The sequence below is a fragment of the Podarcis tiliguerta genome (assembly GCF_965153285.1).
Source record: "Podarcis tiliguerta genome assembly, chromosome: 3".
Taxonomy (NCBI): Eukaryota; Metazoa; Chordata; class Lepidosauria; order Squamata; family Lacertidae; genus Podarcis; species Podarcis tiliguerta.
Genome location: NC_139536.1, coordinates 4,185,341 through 4,206,588, shown reverse-complemented (window position 1 = coordinate 4,206,588; position 21,248 = coordinate 4,185,341). Strand labels below are relative to the sequence as shown.

Sequence of the window (21,248 nt, the reverse complement as noted above, 5' to 3'; positions counted from 1 at the left end):
TGCTCCTTGACCCTCGGACCCCAGACTTCATGAATCCTTGCTCCTTGACCCTCGGACCCCTGACTTCATGACTCCTTGCTTCCTGTCCCTTGGACCCTTGACTTCATGACTCCTTGCTCCTTGACCCTCGGACCCCTGACTTCATGACTCCTTGCTTCCTGTCCCTTGGACCCTTGACTTTGTGACTCTGCTCCTTGACCCTCGGACCCTTGACTTCCTGACTCCTTGCTGCTTGATCCTCGGACCCCTGACTTCGTGACTCCTTGCTCCCTATCCCTCGGACCCTTGGCTTCTTGACTCCCAGCTCTCTGACCCTTGGACTCTTGGCTTCCTGACTCCTGGCTTCTGGACTCCCGTTCTTGCTCCTACCCCGCCATCTTGCCCCCGGTCCTGACAGCCCCTGCCAGGACTTCGGTCACCCCTGAACCGGACCCCTGACTTCATGACTCCTTGCTTCCTGTCCCTTGGACCCTTGACTTCATGACTCCTTGCTGCTTGATCCTCGGACCCCTGACTTCGTGACTCCTTGCTCCTTGACCCTCGGACCCCAGACTTCATGACTCCTTGCTCCTTGACCCTCGGACCCCTGACTTCATGACTCCTTGCTGCTTGATCCTTGGATCCCTGACTTTGTGACTCCTTGCTCCTTGACCCTCGGACCCCAACTTCATGACTCCTTGCTCCTTGACCCTCGGACCCCAGACTTCATGACTCCTTGCTTCCTGACCCTCGGACCCCTGACTTTGTGACTCCTTGCTCCTTGACCCTCGGACCCCTGACTTCATGACTCCTTGCTGCTTGATCCTCGGACCCCTGACTTCGTGACTCCTTGCTCCTTGACCCTCGGACCCCAGACTTCATGAATCCTTGCTCCTTGACCCTCGGACCCCTGACTTCATGACTCCTTGCTTCCTGTCCCTTGGACCCTTGACTTCATGACTCCTTGCTCCTTGACCCTCGGACCCCTGACTTCATGACTCCTTGCTTCCTGTCCCTTGGACCCTTGACTTTGTGACTCTGCTCCTTGACCCTCGGACCCTTGACTTCCTGACTCCTTGCTGCTTGATCCTCGGACCCCTGACTTCGTGACTCCTTGCTCCCTATCCCTCGGACCCTTGGCTTCTTGACTCCCAGCTCTCTGACCCTTGGACTCTTGGCTTCCTGACTCCTGGCTTCTGGACTCCCGTTCTTGCTCCTACCCCGCCATCTTGCCCCCGGTCCTGACAGCCCCTGCCAGGACTTCGGTCACCCCTGAACCGGACCCCTGACTTCATGACTCCTTGCTTCCTGTCCCTTGGACCCTTGACTTCATGACTCCTTGCTGCTTGATCCTCGGACCCCTGACTTCGTGACTCCTTGCTCCTTGACCCTCGGACCCCAGACTTCATGACTCCTTGCTTCCTGACCCTCGGACCCCTGACTTTGTGACTCCTTGCTCCTTGACCCTCGGACCCCTGACTTCATGACTCCTTGCTGCTTGATCCTCGGACCCCTGACTTCGTGACTCCTTGCTCCTTGACCCTCGGACCCCAGACTTCATGAATCCTTGCTCCTTGACCCTCGGACCCCTGACTTCATGACTCCTTGCTTCCTGTCCCTTGGACCCTTGACTTCATGACTCCTTGCTCCTTGACCCTCGGACCCCTGACTTCATGACTCCTTGCTTCCTGTCCCTTGGACCCTTGACTTTGTGACTCTGCTCCTTGACCCTCGGACCCTTGACTTCCTGACTCCTTGCTGCTTGATCCTCGGACCCCTGACTTCGTGACTCCTTGCTCCCTATCCCTCGGACCCTTGGCTTCTTGACTCCCAGCTCTCTGACCCTTGGACTCTTGGCTTCCTGACTCCTGGCTTCTGGACTCCCGTTCTTGCTCCTACCCCGCCATCTTGCCCCCGGTCCTGACAGCCCCTGCCAGGACTTCGGTCACCCCTGAACCGGACCCCAGACTTCATGACTCCTTGCTTCCTGACCCTCGGACCCCTGACTTTGTGACTCCTTGCTCCTTGACCCTCGGACCCCTGACTTCATGACTCCTTGCTGCTTGATCCTCGGACCCCTGACTTCGTGACTCCTTGCTCCTTGACCCTCGGACCCCAGACTTCATGAATCCTTGCTCCTTGACCCTCGGACCCCTGACTTCATGACTCCTTGCTTCCTGTCCCTTGGACCCTTGACTTCATGACTCCTTGCTCCTTGACCCTCGGACCCCTGACTTCATGACTCCTTGCTTCCTGTCCCTTGGACCCTTGACTTTGTGACTCTGCTCCTTGACCCTCGGACCCTTGACTTCCTGACTCCTTGCTGCTTGATCCTCGGACCCCTGACTTCGTGACTCCTTGCTCCCTATCCCTCGGACCCTTGGCTTCTTGACTCCCAGCTCTCTGACCCTTGGACTCTTGGCTTCCTGACTCCTGGCTTCTGGACTCCCGTTCTTGCTCCTACCCCGCCATCTTGCCCCCGGTCCTGACAGCCCCTGCCAGGACTTCGGTCACCCCTGAACCGGACCGTGACAATGGGCCATTGGCCTGGTCCAGCAGGCTCTTCTCACGTGCAACAGGAAAGTACCAAGAGACTCAGAGCCAAAAGACAGGGCTGCCTCCTGCATTTTTAACAGCATTGTGGAAGAGAGAATCTCAACAGCTACGGCTTGTTTAAATCAGTTGTTCTATGGAAGCAAACTTCCTTCCATCTGTCCTGAAGCTTCACACCATCAGTTTCACTTAGCGGCTCCGAGTTCTAAAGGCGAGAGAGAGTGAGGAACGGTTCTCACTGCAGCCAGGTTTATAATTAAGGGCAGTGGAATCTCACAGCAGCAAACCTCACGCCTTGAGTGGAGAGGTTGAGGCAGAAGTCACGAAAACCTAATCCGAGAGTTTTGCCCTCAGGTTTTTCCTGAGTCAACGACAAGGCAGTGTTGCTTGCATTTTGGCTGTGAACCACAGGATAGAAATTTTAAAATTAACAAAATCATGTAGTTTTAATGAAAACTAACACACACAGGGCGCGGGTGGTGCTGTGGGTTAAACCACAGAGCCTAGGACTTGCCAAGCACAAGGTCGGCGGTTCGAATCCCCGCGACGGGGTGAGCTCCCGTTGCTCGGTCCCTGCTCCTGCCAACCTAGCAGTTCGAAAGCGTGACAAAGTGCAAGTAGATAAATAGGTACCACTCTGGCAGGAAGGTAAATGGTGTTTCCATGCGTTGCTCTGGTTCGCCAGAAGCGGCTTAGTCCTGCTGGCCACATGACCCGGAAGCTGTACGCCGGCTCCCTTGGCCAATAAAGCGAGATGAGCACCGCAACCCCAGAGTTGTCCGCGACTGGAACTAATGGTCAGGGGTCCCTTTACCTTTACCTAACGCGCGCACACACATAGACACGTTACTGGGCTCCCAGAGAACACAAACCTATCTCAGTCCTTTGTCGCCGAAAAAGGAATATAATAAAAAAAGAGTCACCTTTAGGATTTCTCCTCTGCCTGGCAGCCCTCTTCCTCTCTACAAGGAGCTGTCTGCAAGGCTGGGTTAGAAGAGTCTTACAGTTCAGTACTACCTGGCTGGCCAGTGCAAGAACGGGATTAAGCAGAGGTTGGGTGGCCATCTGTCATGGATGCTTTATCTGAGATTCCTGCATTGCAGGGGGTTGGACTAGATGACCGTTGGGTCCCTTCCAACTCTAAAGTTCTGTGATTCTATGATGTGGGGCAGGGTGAGTCTCAATTAGCCAGCTTTTCTTATGTTCTAGCAGCTGATCATTAAAAAGTGGCTGATGGATGGAAGCGGTGGCCGATAATGCAAAATGTGAGGCCATGATGGTTCGTTCCCCCCAGAAGCAGTGTGTAAGAAAGAAAGATTTTGAAGATGAATTTAAATCAAAACAAAAAATAGGAGGAAGTTGGCTTTGTGAAAGGGGGTGGTGTCACTGTTCTAAAGAAGCATTGGGGGTGGGGAAGGGGCTACAGGGGGCTCCAAACTGAAAGCTATAATAATAATAATAATAATAATAATAATAATAACAACAACATTTTATTTATATCTCGCCCTCCCTAGCAGAAGCCGGGCTCAAAGCGGCTAACAACAGTAAAATGATACAACATTCTAAAATCATTTCATTATAAAATCAGTTCAAATCAGATTAATGGCAACCATCATCATCATTTTATTTTTATGCCGCCTTTCCATAGTTGAAACTATGCTCAAGACGGCTTACAACATGACAAGATTTACATAATTACCAACATAACCGAAGTCATAAACAACAAATAAAACACATCAAAACGTACGCAACCAAACGGAAACAATTTCCATCTAAATCATAAGATCTACAACTAAAGGTACAACAACAATATCAATAACAGCAACAAGCTCTCTCAACACCCCCTGTAAACAATACTCCAGCCCAATAATCTGTATAACAGCCTCAGCTTTTGTAGCTGGAGTCAGTCCGCACTCCACTCTCCCAGGCCAGATTGGAAAGGGCCAGCAAGGCAGGGTGCAGGTCTTCCAGGGCTCACAGCCAAGAGGGTCTCATTGAAAATGTGATAGGAATTTTGAGGTCTTAGATATGTGTTAAATGTTCATAAGTGTACCAACCAAGCACGTACATAGATCAGCACAGGAAGACCGACCTGAAACCATTTTGATTCCCAAACTGACCAAATCTTTTCTCTGCAAGGTCAAAGGAAAATGGAAAAGCCTCCCCATTGTCTTTTCCTTCACAAATCTTGTCTTAAGGGCACATTTTAGATATGAATAGGGTGTGAGCCTGTCACCTGGCTCAGGAACCAAGTGTTTATCATTACAAAAGACTGGCCGGACTCCCCAGGCTATCCAATCAAATAACCTACCAGACAATGAATGACAGGAGAAAAACAACATTCAAATTTCTGTTTTAGACCACAATTCTGTGATGTAAGTATGATGTATCTGGGGGAGGGGGGGTCTTGAGCTACACCCCTTCTGTGATGTATGTATGATGTATGTGGGGGTGGTCTTGATCTTCAAGACCTGCGTGTATGTGGGGGTGGTCTTGATCTTCAAGACCTGCGTGTGGTGAGTGAGGACCCTGTTGCAACAGATCCATAAAGATCAAGCTTACTAGCTGCTTTGCTTCTCAATATTCTCTGGTTGGCCTCTGTTATTTTCTACTACCAATAGAGAACCTACGTAAGGACTCTATATGGGCTCTTGGATACCCCATAAGGGGGAAAGGGCAGATTTTGTTTACAACAAAAATAACACAGATAGAAATTTTTGTTGTTGTTGTTTAGTCGTGTCCGACTCTTCGTGACCCCCTGGACCAGAGCACGCCAGGCACTCCTGTCTTCTACTGCCTCCCGCAGTTTGGTCAAACTCATGCTGGTAGCTTTAAGAACACTGTCCAACCATCTCGTCCTCTGTCGTCCCCTTCTCCTTGTGCCCCCAATCTTTCCCAACACCAGGGTCTTTTCCAGGCAAGATAGATATTAAAAACAATTTAAAAGAGGAGCCCTCTCTGCTGAGCAGCAGCAGCAGCAGTCCTTAAGAGCCTGTCAGGTCCCACCGTAGGCCAGGTGGAGAGAGGCAAGGGCAGGGTCCTTCAGGCCCTCAGCAGGCCTGAGTCAAACAGAGAACCAGAGCAGAGTGTCTCCTACACCCCAACCCAGCACTCTGGCTTTTGCTCTTTGCTCCAGACCAGCTCTTTGCGCCCAGCGAAGGTGAAGATTGGTGGTTTGGCACCAGCCCTTCACACACACTGCAGACGCAGAAGCAAACCTTTCAGCAGCTCGGCAGGTGCTTGGCTTCTCCTCTGACGGGCATTTTATCAGCCACGTCCGCAAAACTGGTTCAGAGAAGAGGACAGAGCCCCTCACATTGGGGAAGGGAGAGGAAGAAATGGAGAAGGGGCCTGCCACTACCATCCTTGGCTGGGTTTAAAGCTCTGGTGCTGTCTCCGAAGTGAGTTTCACCGCACACTTTCCGTCCTTGCTGTTCTCCGGATTTTAAAGCAAAGTCCACTTAATACTCTACACTTCTCTCTCTCTCTCTCTCTCTCTCTCACTCACTCACACACACACACACACACACGCCCCACATCTTAGCCTTCCCCCCTCTCCTGGCCCACAAGACAAGGAGGTGGGGCAGGGAAGGAGAATGGAGGTCCGTGGGCACAGACTCAGACAACAAAAAGGTCATTATGAGGGACTCTGACCAAGTTCCAGAGCAGCTAACAGTGGCTCAAACAGCTGTACTGCCCTCTTGGTTTCCAGCTAAAAGTGGCTGGGTCCCAGATTCCTTCAAAATCATCCCTCCGTTGGATCCTAACTGCCCACCACTAGGTCTTTTCCAGGGAGTCTTCTCTTCTCATGAGGTGGCCAAAGTATTGGAGCCTCAGCTTCACAATCTGTCCTTCCAGTGAGCTTCCAGTGAGCTCTGTCCTTCCATCTGCTCCCTTACTGGCTCCCAATTCGCTGCCCTTCCTGCAGTGGCGTAGCGCGGGTTGTCAGCACCCGGGGCAAGGCAAGTAATTTGCGCCCCCTAACCCGTGGATTTTAGCACTCAGAGAGCTGCGAGTGCGAGCGCACTCCCGCCAGATGTTGCGCCCGGCCCCCCCTGCACCCCCCACGCTACGCCACTGCCTGCCTGCAACAGCAACAGCTCCATCGAGGTCCACCTCCCTATAGGCCCAGCCACTCGGGGGCGTGGGGAGGCAGCCAGCAGCCCCATTTCCCCAAAGAGCAGTAAACTAGCAGATATAAAAGAGAAGCAGAGAGATATTAACCAGCACACCTAGGGCTCCTGCCCCCGGGGGAGCCATGAAATGTGCTAATGCATGGGAGGAGGAGCTAAATAATGTATAGATGCTGCTGCCAAGTGCTGTCAGAGAGGCTTTTATCATTGATCTGAAAGAGGGATTGAAAGCGCTCCATCACAGCACATTCCAAACAGATCCGGGGACGGAAGGAAGGGCCCATGCTGGATAACCCCGCCACGGATCACGTCTAACTCATTTCAATGCCAGTTTCCCTTTAGGATTCGTTTTCCGATCACCTGGCTATGACAAGGGCGCTAGAATGAGAAGCCTGGACTGAGATCATCTCATCCCTCTGATAGCTGGTTACCTATAACCACCAGCCTTTCCCAATCTACCAACAGAATCGTGATCTCCTCCTCAGACCCAGCTAGGTGGCAAAACTAAGGAGAAGAGGAGACCATCTGTCTTAACAAGAAGTGGCAGTGAAGTCCCTTCAGCGAATAAATCTGACCTGCAAGCTTTTATGAGAATCAGGGTCACAGGGCTCTATTATGGCTCCCATTGTTAAAAAATCTCTTGCTTTTCTCATTGGTTTCACTGTAGCTGCTCATCCACTGAGAAGAGATGAACGGGAATGGCCTGGGTTGAAGCTCCCCTCCAACATCCAGAATATACCAAGTCAGGCCATTCATTAGCTAAAGGTAAAGGGACCCCTGACCATTAGGTCCAGTTGTGGACGACTCTGGGGTTGCACGCTCATCTTGCTTTATTGGCTGAGGGAGCCTGCGTACAGCTTCTGGGTCATGTGGCCAGCAGGACTAAGCCGCTTCTGGTGAACCAGAGCAGCGCACAGAAATGCCGTTTACCTTCCCGCCAGAGTGCTACCTATTTATCTACTTGCACTTTGATGTGCTTTTGAACTGCTAGGTAGGCAGGAGCTGGGACCGAGCAACAGGAGCTCACCCCATCATGTGGATTCGAACTGCTGACTTTCTGATCGGCAAGCCCTAGGCTCTGTGGTTTAACCCACAGCGCCACCCACGTCCCTTACAGGCCATTCATTAGTCCACCTCTAAAGGATGGCAGCTCCCCGTGATATTTCCCAAGCCTACACTGCATGTAGAAGAGGTTGTGCTGCAGAGACGGCCCACCTACAGGAGTGCAAAAATCCAGGCACACCAGTAGCATCTGGAAGTGTAAAAACCGGGCCCGGCATGTGGAGCCCAGGGCTGCTGCAATGGGCAGAGAAGCACATTTTCCCTCTTCCTAGCCCCTAGAAAATCTCATCGGCTCGAAATTTAGCAAAAAGGGTTTGCACCCCTGCCTATATGCATGGCAGAGTCCCAAAAGCAAGGCTCAGCATGGACCCAGTTCTCGCCCAGGCCTCATCCTGAAAAGTTCGGCAACCAGAACCTGTAAAGTCATCGACAGCCTAAGTCCAAGCCTTGACCGTCCAAGCTGTTTCGCACAATAATTGTGTCTGCAAAGGCTACACAATAAACACCCAGAGTGTGAAGGGAAGACGTGTATCTGTGGATTGCTGCAAACAATCAGAGCTCCCCGGCGCATCGTTGTAGCATGTTTAGCATTCTTCCCCTGCCCTCCACGTTTTATGGATTTGTTGTCAGAAACATGTAAAATGTGGCAGGTCTAAGTGGCATAGCAAGCGAGTCCCAAGGACAAGTAAATCGTTTTATTTTACGTTGGATCCCACTTTGTGGGCTGATCGTTGGACATGTAAGCGTACACATTGAAGGGGAGGTGGCTCGAGGCAACAGAAACAGCGGTGCCTCCCCCCGTTCTGCAGATTTTCGTCCCCGAGCTTTCGTTGCAAGCCTTTCGCCATTCCCAATATAGCCATGTTATGGAGCACTTTACTTCAGGGCAGATCAGCTGCTGGAGCCTGGCCAGCTGACAATGTCAGCTCAAAAGCAAGGAGGAGCGTTTATCTCCATGTTAACACCACCCACAGCAACGCTGCCACGTAAAATCCCAGCCAACACAGCAGCAGCGGACTTGAAAATCCAGAGTACTGCGTGCAGCTCACCTCCATCGCCCAAGGCTTGTTTCTCTTTTACGTTACCAGGCATATTCTTTCCTCCACCAAAACAACCTTCCCCACCTGCTTTGAGCAGACCACAACCAGGCCTCAAAGCAGCAAAAAAATGCAATTCTGGGCTGCATCAATAGGAGTATAGCATCTAGATCAAGGGAAGTAATAGTGCCACTGTGTTCTGCTCTGGTCAGACCTCACCTGGAGTACTGTGTCCAGTTCTGGGCACCACAGTTCAAGAAGGACACTGACAAACTGGAATGTGTCCAGAGGAGGGCAACCAAAATGGTCAAAGGCCTGGAAACGATGCCTTATGAGGAACGGCTAAGGGAGCTGGGCATGTTTAGCCTGGAGAAGAGGAGGTTAAGGGGTGATATGATAGCCATGTTCAAATATATGAAAGGATGTCACATAGAGGAGGGAGAAAGGTTGTTTTCTGCTGCTCCAGAGAAGCGGACACGGAGCAATGGATCCAAACGACAAGAAAGAAGATTCCACCTAAACATGAGGAAGAACTTCCTGACAGTAAGAGCTGTTCGACAGTGGAATTTGCTGCCAAGGAGTGTGGTGGAGTCTCCTTCTTTGGAGGTCTTTAAGCAGAGGCTTGACAACCATATGTCAGGAGTGCTCTGACGGTGTTTCCTGCTTGGCAGGGGGTTGGACTCGATGGCCCTTGTGGTCTATTCCAACTCTATGATTCTATGATTCTAAAACCTTTTGAACTCCGAGAGGGCCAGGACCTCTTGGGAACTGAGCACCGAGGCGTCTTCAAAGGAAGAAAAGGATGTACTGTGGAGGGGAAAGCAAAGGATGCAAGGCCTAGATTGGAAAGGGAGCTTTCGCAAGTTTTGACGCTGCCAGGATAGAGGGAGCAGTGAGCCATCAGACCCCAGACCCAAGGGCACGAAACAAAAATTGGTATTCTGCGGCTTACTAGGGTGCTTGGGTGTGCCCTGTGGATTAAATAAGCACAACTTAAAAGGCTTGGCTCAAATGTGGAAGAACATCACGGAATTGCTACACACTTGATAAGCGTCACCTGAAGATATAAACAGATCCCCAAGCTCAAAAAGAAGCGAGGGAGCCACGAAAGCTCTTATCTGTAGTGACTCATTCCCGAAAACACGCCAGGTCTTCAAATTATTAGAAGAAGAGAGTTTGGATTTGATATCCCGCCTTTCACTCCCCTTCAGGAGTCTCAAAGCGGCTAACATTCTCCTTTCCATTCCTCCCCCACAACAAACACTCTGTGGGGTGAGTGGGGCTGAGAGACTTCAGAGAAGTGTGACTAGCCCAAGGTCACCCAGCAGCTGCATGTGGAGGAGCGGGGAAGCGAACCCGGTTCACCAGATTACGAGACTACCGCTCTTAACCACTACACCACACTGGCTCTGAGGTGTGGGTTCGGGGTTTTACATGCCACTGGGTGCTTCCCGCTAGCCGTGCAGCGAGTGATCAGGACCAGAGAGAGTCTGCATAGAATGGCTTTCAGGAAAAGGCACCTTGCCTTCTTCCAAGGATGAAATTGGTGAGTGAAGAACCAGACAGGGCATGAGAACCTACAGTGCAGAGACATCCTGAATTGAGCCTCGAGATATGCTTTGAATGCAGGCTTGGGAATGGCTTGGGCCGTCATTCCAGTTCACGGCCCGATCCCAAGCACCTGCAATTCACTGCAGCTGTTGGTCCCAGCTGCCATGCTCCCTTACCATGCTGGGCACTCTTACATGGGCATCTATGCAAACATGCATCTGGGCAATGGGAGCCACTGCATGAAACCAACAGAAAGAGATTGTGGAAGACTCAGGGCAGCTAACACCAGTAAAAGTACAGTAAAAACATAATAGGAAAGAAAAACCAATTTAAAATACAGGTTAAAATGCAATTTAAAAAGCAGCCTCATTTTAAAATAGCTGATAAATCAAGACCATAAGGAGAGGGAAACATAAGGGTCAGACTGAGTCCAAACCAAAGGCCAGGCGGAACAGCTCTGTCTTGCAGGCCCTGCGGAAAGATGTCAAGTCCCGCAGGGTCCTAGTCTCTTGTGACAGAGCACTCCACCAAGTCGGGGCCAGTACTGAAAAGGCCCTGGCCCTAATTGAGACCAATCTAACCACCTTGCGACTTGGGACCTCCAAAGTGTTGTCATTTGTGGACCTTAAGGTCCTCCGCGGGGCATACCAGGAGAGGCGGTCCCGTAGGTACGTGGGTCCCAGGCCTAAGCAGGCGGTGTGACTGTCCTATTCCAGCCAATCCTCCTCCATGAACCTTGACTCTTCTCTTATGCTCAGGGAACCCCGGACATCCCTGCCACCATCTAGTTGGGCCCTCAAACCCCAACATCTCCCCGACGGTACCTTTTCACATTCTGCTCTTGGGCTCAGGCCCGCAGACTGCCGTCATCAGGGACGCACATTCCCCTCACCGCTCGACAACTTCGCAGCATGGAATGCCGATCTCCAGGGGTTTGCCTCCTGTTTAATACAAAAACAAAAAGCGATGCTTGCTTAGATACAGACCGGAGGCTTTCTGCAAGAAAATGTTCTGCCTCGGCGTGTCGGCTGGAAACAAGCCTGGCAGTCATTCCGTCAATGAAAGGGGGAGCGGCGGGGGGAAATAATGAGCCTAGGTTGGGACACAGAGACCTTGCTTCATGACGGAGCTCAGCCAAGTGCAGAGAGGCTGGTTAAATTAGCGGGCAGAGGAAAGCCCCCTTCAGTTCTCCGTGCCCTATACCCGATTCTATCACATGCCAAACTCCCTGGTCTCTCTAGCTGCAATATGACTTCAGAGAACCTTTCCAGATGTACTAACTGGGGCTGATAGGAGCTATAGCCCCAAACACCTAGAGAACGCCAGGCTGGAAGCGGCTGTCTTGAAGTAAGGGCAAAGTTGCACACATAGTGCACAGACTAGGACCCTCATATCTACGGGACCGCCTCTCCGGGTATGTCCCACGGAGGACCTTACGGTCTTCAAACAAAAACATCTTGGAGCTCCCAGGCCACAGGGAGGTTAGGCTGGCCTCAACCAGAGCCAGGGCCTTTTCAGTACTGGCCCCAACAAAGAAAGTCTATAGACTTGATGGCAGGATTTAAATAAACATTCACATCATTAGTATTAGAAAATGTGTAGAAAATAGAGAGATAATATGGTGTACTTATTTTCATCTTTATGTTTTTAGGTTTGATGTTAATGTATAAATATGTTATTAGTACTTTTTCTTTTAGGAGGTAGGAAGGTGGGTGAAAGGAGAAACAAACCAGAAGCGGAAGTTGGGGGAAGCCCTGGAGGGGAGGGAGGGAGGAATGCATAGTAAATGTTATGGATATGAGATGTGTGTGATGAATGAAAAAGAAAACTGAATAAAAATTGAAAAAACAACAACTTCAGTCTCAGGAGCCACTGCAAACCTAGGAAACAGAATCATAGAGTTGAAAGGGACCGTGAGAGTCGCCTAGTGCAACCCCCAGCCCTGACACTCTGAGATTAAGAGACTCATATGCTCTACTGAGTGAACTATCCCAGCTTCTTCACACAGTTGCAGAGGCAGTGGCGATGGGAGAAGGAAAGGCAGGAACCTGCGAGATCACCTCCTGAAGAGCAGAACACCACCCAGCACATCAATCCTACCACTGCTAGAGCTGTTCCGACATCCAAGAAGTATAAAATGCCTTTGGGGAAGCCAAAGCCATTGCCTCCGCTACAGCCTCTGCCAATCTGCTTAACTACTGATGGGTGCTTAGAATCATAGAATCATAGAGTTGGAAGAGACCACAAGGGCCATCGAGTCCAACCCCCTGCCAAGCAGGAAACACCATCAGAGCACTCCTGACATATGGTTGTCAAGCCTCTGCTTAAAGACCTCCAAAGAAGCAGACTCCACCACACTCCTTGGCAGCAAATTCCACTGTCAAACAGCTCTTACTGTCAGGAAGTTCTTCCTAATGTTTAGGTGGAATCTTCTTTCTTGTAGTTTGGATCCATTGCTCTGTGTCCACTTCTCTGGAGCAGCAGAAAACAACCTTTCTCCCTCCTCTATGTGACATCCTTTTATATATTTGAACATGTCTATCATATCACCCCTGCTTGCCTGTTTCTAAGAGCCCCCATGCCCTGCTTGCCTGTTTCTAAGAGCCCCCATGCCCCCCGCAGAGGCAGAGTACGTGTTTTCCCATGGAGAGGACACCAGCCTCAAATCCCAGCCTCTCCGGTTAAAAAGGCAGCAGGGAGCTCAACTGGAAAGAGAGATTATACGACGCAGAGCCAAGTGGGCCAGCATCTGAACAGAAGCAGGCTCCATCATCCCAGCTGTTCTGTGAAAGGCAGGCCACAGATTAGAAGCAGTGCACGGGTTGTCCTTGCAAAAACAAGACCCTCCACGCAAGCAGGGGCTCCTTCTCCTTCCACTACAGATAATCAGAGCGTTGCAGCTGCAATACAGTTTCCCGGATTGCTATCAATAGCTGTAAACTAAAGGATCTTAAGCTGTTCCTTATCTGATTCATGCTCTCCGGAGTGCAACTTGCTGAAGAAAAACAGATCAAACGCTCCAGCCCAGTACGCTAATCTAAGTGTGGCTGACAAAGCACATTTAGGCACAGTTGATATTTTCCCCCACGGTTACCGTTGTTCTGCTTGAAAAGCTGGCGCAACACCTGTAGGATGCCCTGCTTTTAACAGGAATTGCACACACAGCTGGAGATCAAGATATAGGACTTGTCTCCTAAGGGCAACTATTGGCTTGGGTTTACAAACTGACCCTAACGTGAAGTGGCCACCAGCCCCCTGCTTTCCAGAGTGGTGCATGCTCTAGTTATCTCCCGCTTGGACTACTGCAATGCGCTCTACGTGGGGCTACCTTTGAAGGTGACCCAGAAACAGCAACTAATCCAGAATGCGGCAGCCAGACTGGTGACTGGGGGCGACCGCCGAGACCACATAACACCGGTCCTGAGAGATCTGCATTGGCTCCCAGTACGTTTCCGAGCACAATTCAAAGTGTTGGTGCTGACCTTTAAAGTCCTAAACGGCCTCGGCCCAGTATACCTGAAGGAGCGTCTCCATCCCCATCATTCAGCCCGGACACTGAGATCCAGCATCGAGGGCCTTCTGGCGGTTCCCTCATTGCAAGAAGTGAGGTTGCAGGGAACAAGACAGAGGGCCTTCTTGGTAGTGGCGCCCGCCCTGTGGAACGCCCCCCCCCCCCTTCAGATGTGAAGGAAATAAGTAGCTATCTCATCTTTAAAAGACATCTGAAGGCAGCCCTGTTTAGGGAAGTTTTTAATATTTAATGCTGTATTGTTTTTAACACTCGATTGGTAGCCGCCCAGAGTGGCTGGGGAAACTCAGCCAGATGGGCGGGGTATAAATAATAAATTATTATTATTATTAAGAAATGACTATGGGGCTAACCTTTTGGGTCCAACAGGCTCATTTGGAGTTTTGAGCGAGTGCTGTGGGTCCCCACTTCCTCTGGTCACTCTCCTCACCCCTCACCCAGATCAGTCCCCTCCCCACCCGAAAGAAATAGGGAAAAGGGAACACGCCTCACTTTCCCAAGGGATCTTGGCAAAGGCTGGATGTTGTTGTTGTTTAGTCATTTAGTCGTGTCTGCCTCTTCGTGACCCCCTGGACCAGAGCACACCAGGCACTCCTGTCTTCCACTGCCTCCCGCAGTTTGGTCAAACTCATGCTGGTGGCTTCGAGAACACTGTCCCACCATCTCGTCCTCCGTCGTCCCCTTCTCCTTGCGCCCTCCATCTTTCCCAACATCAGGGTCTTTTCCAGGGAGTCTTCTCTTCTCATGAGGTCAAAGTCTTGGAGTCTCAGCTTCATGATCTGTCCTTCCAGGGAGCACTCAGGGCTGATTTCCTTCAGAATGGAGAGGTCTGATCTTCTTGCAGTCCATGGGACTCTCAAGAGTCTCCTCCAGCACCAGAATTCAAAAGCATCCATTCTTCGGCGATCAGCCTTCTTGATGGTCCAGCTCTCACTACAGAAGAATTAATCTGAGCCTTGAGAAGCCAAAAAGAAGAATCCAGAAAGAGGGACATTCTGCCAAATTCCTTCATCAGCAACCACCTTCATTCCCTGTCTAAGGTGACCCCCATGACAGAGCGTGGGGCTGATAATGCCAAGGTTGCAGGTTCGATCCCCATACGGGACAGCTGCATATTCCTGCATTGCAGGGGGTTGGACTAACTTCATCATCACCACCATTTTATTTGTATGCCGCCTGTCCATAGTTGAAAATATGCTCAAGGCGGCTTACAACATGACAAGATTTACATGATTACAAACATAATAGAAGTCATTAACAATAAATAAAACGCATCAAAACGTACACAACCAAATGGAAACAATTTCCACGTAAATCATAAGATCTAAAACTAAAGATACAACAATAGTATCAGTAACAGCTCTCTCAACGTCCCCGTAAACAATACTCCAGTCCAAGAATCCGTTCAACATCCTCAGCTTTTGTAGCTGGAGTCAGTCCACACTCCACTCTCCCAGGCCAGATGGGAAAGGGCCAGCAAGGCAGGGTGCAGGTCTTCCAGGGCTCACAGCCAAGACGGGCTCATTGAAAACAACACAGATAGAAATTAAAAACAATTTAAAAGAGGAGCCCTCTCTGCTGAGCAGCAGCCGCAGTCCCACCCCAAGCCCCACCTCAATCCAGGTGGAGAGAGGCAAGGGCAGGGCCCTTCAGACCTTCAGCAGGCCATCCTCCTGAGTCAAACATGACACCAGAGCAGAGTCTCCAATACCCCAACCCAGCACTTGGGTTTTGCTGTTTGCGCCCAACTTTTGTAGCTGGAGTCAGTCCGCATTCCACTCTCCCAGGCCAGATGGGAAAGGGCCAGCAAGGCAGGGTGCAGGGTTTCCAGGGCTCACAGCCAAGACGGTCTCGTCTAAAACAACACAGATGAAAATTAAGTGCAAGGGCAGGCTCCTTCAGGCCCTCAGCAGGCAGTCCTCAGGGTTCCTTCCAGTTCTACAATTCTGTGATTCTATGAAGTACACCACTGTGTCCACAGGGGCTGTGCTGGCAATCTCTGCAATAGTTGCTATTAACAGTTAGCAACAGCAACTGCAGAACAGCCACTGGCAAAAGAAACACGCAAGTTTGGAACCGGTAACTGATGGGTTGTTTTTTTTTTAGTTAAAACTGGGATTTAACGTTTCACGCAAATGATACAAGGCGGCGGAATCACAGAAGAAACTGTGACTGCTAATGGGTGGCAATAAACACTGGGAGGCAACGGATTCCTCTTTGTCAAGCGGTATCACCTCGCATGATCATCATAATCCCATCTGCACACTTCAATTTGGATTACAAATTACCGCGTTCACTCCTGAAAGCGCCCCGTGGGATTTCCAGTTTCTGGTTGCACTCATGCGTTCTCATGCTTCATTATCGCTTTTAATTTGTCAAATGCTTTTTGCGTCTTTCCACAGAGGACAAGGCTATGTTCTGCCTCCAACGCCAGAGACATCGGAATACTAGGAAGCCAAACTGCATGTGCCCTCGTCCCGATTCAGCAGCCTCCTCTTACGGCAACCGTGACACAGAACGACAAATATTATCAGTTTACAATGGGAGAGGGAACTGGAGGGCAAGTGCCCTTCTAAGGATCACAAAACCACAGAGGTTGAACACAGAGGATGGATTCCACTGTTCCATCCACTGAACCATAGCATTAAGAATCCAGAGAAAGGGGACATAGCATTTTTTAAAAGACACTTGGCAATGCTTTCTGGTATTTGGAAACGCTTCCTCTACTCTTTCAGAGGGGACATAGTCAAAAGGTGTTTTCTTAGCGAAACACCTAGCGGTGTCCCAAATAACTCTGCTTTCCTGCCATACAAGACAGAGATGGCTACTTCTGCAACGCACCATGGGGAAGAATTACACCTGGGTAGTAGGTAACACATGGGACGCGGGTCGCGCTGTGGGTAAAACCTCAGCGCCTAGGACTTGCCGATCTCATGGTTGGCGGTTCGAATCCCGCGGCGGGGTGCGCTCCCGTCGTTCGGTCCCAGCGCCTGCCAACCTAGCAGTTCAAAAGCACCCCCGGGTTCAAGTAGATAAATAGGGACCGCTTACGCAGGAAGGTAAACGCCGTTCCGTGTGCTGCGCTGGCTTGCCAGATGCAGCTTGTCACGCTGGCCACGTGACCCGGAAGTGTCTGCGGACAGCACTGGCTCCCGGCCTATAGAGTGAGATGAGCGCACAACCCTAGAGTCTGGCAAGACTGGCCCGTACGGGCAGGGGTACCTTTACCTTTAGTAGGTAACACACAGTAGAGGTCAAAAAGACAGAAACGGTACCCTAATCAAACACGATTATCGGGCGATAAATCGGATAATAACAACAACAACAACAACAACAACAACAACAACAACTTTTATTTATACCCCGCCCTCCCTGGCCAGAGCCGGGCTCAGGGCAGCTAAGACCAATAATATAAAATCACAGTAAAAACATAATAGGAGGGAAAAGGGGGGGGGGGACCAATTTAAAATACAGGTTAGAATTCAATTTAAAATGCAGGCTCATTTTAAAATAGCTGATGAATCAAGACCATAAGGGGAGGGAAGCATAAGGGTCAGACTGAGTCCAAACCAAAGGCCAGGCGGAACAGCTCTGTCTTTCACGCCCTGCGGAAAGATGTCAAGTCCCGCATGGCCCTAGTCTCTTGTGACAGAGCGTTCCACCAAGTCGGGGCCAGTGCTGAAAAGGCCCTGGCCCTAGTTGAAACCAATCCAACCTCCTTGAGGCTCGGGACCTCCAAAGTGCTGTTATTTGTGGACCTTAAGTTCCTCCGCGGGGCATACCAGGATGAGTGTGAATGTACCTGTTACCCACTAAACCAATTGGAATGATAAACAGAAAAAGGTTGGGGTTTAAATGGAAGATTCTCCGGCAGAAGCAGATTAGCATTTTTAATTAAAAGTGGGGGGGGCACACAGAGAACCTCACAGGTGAACTGAACCCCAGGAGCCTAAAAAAGTTTCAAAGGGGCCGACCAACAGTGACACTGGTTCGCCCAAACACTTGCGCAGCCAATCCAGGCCAAATTGCAAATTTCTTGTCAAAGCTTCCCATGAACGCATCTCTGCTTTGTCAGCCAGCATTCGCATGCCTAGCTGTCTCAGAGGTCTCCTCTTTGCCTCATCCTCACAGAGAGAGGCAAATCCCAAGGCAGGCTAATCGGGAGCAGCCTAAAAGGGAGCTTGCCTGCGAAAGACAAATGGCAAGAGGGAAGCGGAACGCAACGCATTCAGGATGTTGATCTAAGCTGACACCGCTCGTCATTCCGGCTCATTAAGCCTGGCAGCGTTGAAACGACTTCATCAAGGGAAAATTCCATCAACACCAACTCCAAAAGAGGGGAGAGGCTGTCCCACCCCCTCCCCTGATGACAGGAGGTGGGGAGAGGAAGATGTGGGGGGGGGAGAAGGGGGAAAGGAAAGGAAAGAGGAGAGAGACCCTTTGCTGAGCAACAGCCTAAAACAATTATTCTTAGGAAGTGGTGGAGTCTGCTAGGGAGATACCGTATTTTTCGCTCTATAAGACGCACCAGACCACAAGACGCACCTAGTTTTTGGAGGAGGAAAACAAGGAAAAAAATATTCTGAATCTCAGAAGCCAGAACAGCAAGAGGGATCGCTGCGCAGCGAAAGCAGCAATCCCTCTTGCTGTTCTGGCTTCTGGGATAGCCGCGCAGCCTGCATTCGCTCCATTAGATGCACACACATTTCCCCTTACTTTTTAGGAGGGAAAAAGTGAGTCTTATAGAGCAAAAAATACGGTAATTCAGAAGATGAAATACCCACAGCGCTGGTTCCATTATGCACGGCACTCCGAGAGATGAGATGGGGCTGTCTGCAGGTTTAAGAGTCTGAAGGCGTCAAGAGCTGAGCTGCCTTTTCCACGAAAGAGAGTAGGAGAAACCCCCTTCTCTTAGGAAGCGTGGATTTCACAGCCACACATCAGCTCCAGACAGGGTCAGGGTTTGCATCAGATCTGATGCTTTGCTGTTTTCATCTGAACGTAAGAAGAGACCAAAAAGCCTAAGTCCAGCATCCCACATTCCCCCAGTGGCCAACGAGCAGAACAGTAGTGCAACAGTGCGCTGCTCGCTCATGTTCTAAGCGCACAAGCACAGCAGGTGCAATCGCTCCTTCCCGTCCGCCAACCTTCCCAGCGGAGACCCCAGACCTTCAACTGCGCAACCTCTGGGGGAGCTGCAATCCTCTCCTGCCTTTCCAATTACAAGAGCTCTCTGCATGGGAAGCCGGCCGTGCAGCCGTGCGCAGTTGGTACGGGTCCCAAGCTAGCTCCTGTCATCCCTGCGAGTTGATGGGAGCAAGGGGGAAGAATCACATTAAGAATACATGTCAGCGCTGCTATAGATATTAGTTTTGGGCTGACAGCAGGACGCGGATCACAACCGACTGGGGGCCGAGCTGCCGTGGGCCGCAACCGTTCCTGGCTCTGCCGCAGTGCATGCATGGCAGACATCATTTCTCGCCATTGGCGTCTCCGTGGCGCCGTGCCCACACTTCAGCATCGTTTTAGTCATTCCTGGCTTCCCAGCGCAGTGCGTACACCTGGGCAGGCAAACAGCAGAGAGAATGGCATGTTTGGGAAGGAGGCTAACACTAGTCCTCGCCGCGGGGTCACATTCACCCGGTGCTATACCAGCTGCACTGGCTCCCGGTGGAGTACAGGATCAGGTTTAAGGTGCTGGTTTTAACCTTTAAAGCCCTATATGGCCTACGGGACCACCTCTCCTGGTATGTCCCACGGAGGACCTTACGGTCTTCAAACAAAAACATATTGGAGGTCCCGGGCCACAGGGAGGTTAGGCTGGCCTCAACCAGAGCCAGGGCTTTTTCGGCCGTGGCCCCGATCTGGTGGAACGCTCTGTCCCAGGAGACTAGGGCCCTGCGGGACTTGACATCTTTCTGCAGGGCCTGAAAGACAGAGCTGTTCCACCAGGCCTTTGGCCAAGGCACAGCCTGACCCCCTCCTTCGGCAATCTTGACAGAACTCTGGCCCAATGGTTGCCATTAATTTGATTTTGAATTGATTTTAGAATGAATTGATTTTAGAATGCATTTCAATTAATTGATTGTGATTATATGTAACTGTGTTATTTTTATTGTTGTTAGCCGCTCTGAGCCCGGCTTCGGAGGGCGGGATATAAATAAAATTTTATTATTTTTATTATTAGTGGCAAAGCAGAAGTTGAGAACGATGGGAGGAAGCAGTGCCTCTCTAGCAAGCAGAGGAGAAGATGATGATGAAGAAGAAGAAGAAGAAGAAGAGGAGGCGGAGGAGGAGTTTGGATTTGATATCCCGCTTTATCACTACCCAAAGGAGTCTCAAAGTGGCTAACATTCTCCTTCCCCTTCCTTCCCCACAACAAACACTCTGTGAGGTGAGTGGGGCTGAGAGACTTCAGAGAAGTGTGACTCAGTGGCGTAGCGTGGGGGGTGCAGGGGGGGCCGTCCGCACCGGGCGCAAAATCTGGGGGTTAAGGTTAGGGGGCGCAAATCCACTGGTTAGGGGGCGCAAATCCATGGGTTAGGGGGTGCAAATTACTTGCCTTGCCCCAGGTGCTGACAACCCACGCTACGCCACTGGTGTGACTAGCCTAAGGTCACCCAGCAGCTGCATGTGGAGGAGCGGAGACGCGAACCCAGTTCCCCAGATTACGAGTTTACTGCTCTTAACCACTACACCACACTGGCTCTCAGAGGTTAGACAGTGGCTGCATCGATTCCACCATCACCACTGTTCCACCACTCATGATACGCAAGTTCTTTCATTCCAGCTAGGACAGCTTTTATGAGGCCTGAGGGATGCCAGGACTCACCCAAAGGGGCAGGAATCTTAAGGGGTTGGTTGCCAAGCTGGGCCAGCAACAAGCTACTGAGCCCAGTACTCAGTTTTGCCATATTTGGGCACAAGGAAGAACGATATGCAGCTCATATTCTTGGTCTTGGCACACCAAGTCCAAGAAACGGCACCCTCTGAACCGTTTGGACACCTGTTTTTATTATGCACTATTGCAGCTGCTTCTTTCAAAAGCTCAGATTAGCTGGCAAAGGGTTTCCCTCCAGGAACTGATCAGGGACACATCTCCTTGGCTTCATTAGAACTCTGGATACTGGAGTAGGACTTTCTTTCTGGCCATTCCTTGGCGCCAATAGAAGCTCTACACCAGTCCTTCTATACAATGGACGCAAAGCTTGTCTTAGTTCTAGGACACCAAAGCTTTCACTTTCAATTCTGCCATGGACTCATGGAATTTCAGATCTTGTTGTTTAGTCATGTCCACCTCTTCGTGGCCCCCTGGACCAGAGCACGCCAGGCACTCCTGTCTTCCACTGCCTCCCACAGTTTGGTCAAACTCATGCTGGTAGCTTCGAGAACACTGTCCCACCA

General features: G+C 50.7%; 1 protein-coding gene across 5 annotated transcripts in view; it reads right to left on the bottom strand.

Annotated features, from left to right (window-relative positions):
- The window catches only part of EXTL3 (exostosin like glycosyltransferase 3), a 177,107-nt gene that overhangs the window by 83,114 nt on the left and 72,745 nt on the right, over positions 1-21,248 (bottom strand). For 3 of the 5 annotated variants that reach the window (XM_083432561.1, XM_083432559.1, XM_083432560.1), the window contains exon 3: positions 11,140-11,256. The exons of the other annotated variants lie outside the window; for them this stretch is intronic. The gene's annotated coding sequence lies outside the window, so the exon portion shown is untranslated. The remainder of the gene's footprint in view (positions 1-11,139; positions 11,257-21,248) is intronic. 5 annotated transcript variants of the gene reach the window in all.